Raw genomic sequence first — 2217 nt, 5'->3', positions numbered from 1 at the left:
GGGCGGGGTCTGAACATCTACATCACTTGTACTTGACAAAACCAGCAGCAAGCTAATTAATTTTGAAAATCTTAGACAGCCTTAATTGCATGTTAAAACGCTTTCATGCTCAATTTTTCTGCAGACTGGGCAAAATGAACGAGGCCACGAGGGCTCAGCAAGGGAGGGCAGTAATCAAGCGAAAACCTCTAGGCGTGAATTTATGAAAGGTATTGATCAGTTAAGGCTGTGATTTCGCCGAGACAGGAAGGTCAGCAGATACCCAGATTCAATTTAACCTCATTTATGAAAGACTGCTTTAGTAACCAATCCCCCGCCCAAAAAGTTTATATCAAACCCACCATCTACCTTTGATCCGAGAGCCCACCAGCTCCTCGAGCAAATGCATGCTCTGCATTCCTCAGAGCCATGCAAAATATTTTTTGCAAAGCAAAGATGAGAGGGAGTAATACCATGGCCAGAGGTTTGCTAAACCCAGACCTAAACGAAAGCAAATTTCAAATAAATCCCTCAAGCATGAAAAGCGTTTCCTCACCTTGGCAGAGAAGGAAATAATCAATAATAACAACAACATATATTTTTGTTACCCAGCATTGCGGTGCTATCACAGCTGCTGAAGTGTGAAAACAAAGAACCTGTTAGTAGGCTTTGTTGCTGGCTCATGCCTACAGTCTGTAATTACAGTTTAGTTCTGTGTCATTTGGCACATGCTATGTTACTGAGTGACTGCTGCAGGACAAGTTCATTCGAGTAAATAGCCTGATGTTAAAACTAAGAAACCACACACCAGATATAACATGGTTAGGTATTCTACACTCCTGGGTCAGTACAGGATTTAACTGAGGAGTTCCTAGGGTAGATATCCACCCATTCCCAATCAATTCTACCCAAACTCACAGAGTTTGCATTTCTCCGCATGTTTGCATGGGTCTCCTCCTTCCATAGTCCGTGGCCATGCACGTTAAATTCAGTTAGTCTCTAACTGGCCTCTGTATGAATGGTGTTTGTGTAACTGTGTGTGGGCCTGTGATGGACCAGTGACATGTTTGTCACTAGTGTCTCCCTGCCTTCCAACCAATGCCTGCTGGGATTGACTCCAGTGGCCCTGAATTGGTTTAAGTGGGTATAGATGATAGATGGATGGATGGATAGATTTTGTTGACAAGTATTTGGTAATTCTTGGTTAAATAAACTCAAAACTATCATGGGGAGGTGAAAACTGTATGCATGCCAGGGCCAACTAGTTAGTGGCACACTTTGCTATTGTGGTATTGAGCATGACAGAGTGTGCTAAACAAACATAGCAAATTACCTTATACATTTCCCTGACTGATATCCCAAAAGGAGCAAGTTTGATGCCAAGAAGTAGTCAGTCGACGCTGCAGTATAACACTATGTGGTCAATCTGGACTAATGCGGTACAGGTGGGCTGCACTGACATGAAGTAACACAGACCCACATAGACTTTGCAAGAAGTATTATCCATCAGAGAGGGAGAGAGGGAGAGAGAGAGAGAAATAAGATGCACAGGGAAAGAGGGTGTACATGTTGGCACAGACAAGCAAGCTCTCAATTACCCTGGCAGTACTTTACTGTTCATGGGCCCCCAAGCTCAACCTGACACCTCCCACCTGCAGGCAGGCGTACACACACACACACACACACACACACACACACACACACACACACACACACACACACACACACATTTGCTCTCCTGCTTGGTGTTCCATCACTGTCAACTTTCCTCTACTCTGCCCTCTCCTCCTATACCTCCTCCACTGTCTCTACCTCCCTCCATTTACTGACAAAGTCCCCTGCTCCCCAGCCTGCTCTTAACAGGCTGGGGCATTAGCCAAAGCTGCAGAGGCCATATCTCCTCGTCTGTTTATGCAACAATCATGTAAGAGTGGCCGAGCTACTTTAATAAACATTTCCATCAGCACCCACTCAGGGTTGTGCCATCACACTTTAACATCCCGATGGCTCTTCTTCTTATTCTTCGGGTTTGCCACTCTATGCTCGCCTTGGCCAAGCCAACAAAAGGTTTTTGCAGCTACTCATGCTACGTTAGCAACTACTGCTATGCTAGCTATTAATTCTACATTAGCCATGCACACTAGGCCTAGGGCTCCAAGGCAGCAAAGGGGACATCAAATTAATTATCTCCCGTTGATTTGTCCTTCTCTCCTCCCTCCTCTTGCTCCAGAAAGTTAA

The sequence above is a fragment of the Lampris incognitus genome, chromosome 1, assembly GCF_029633865.1.
Source record: "Lampris incognitus isolate fLamInc1 chromosome 1, fLamInc1.hap2, whole genome shotgun sequence".
NCBI lineage: Eukaryota > Metazoa > Chordata > Actinopteri > Lampriformes > Lampridae > Lampris > Lampris incognitus.
Note: the sequence above shows the minus strand (reverse complement) of the source record.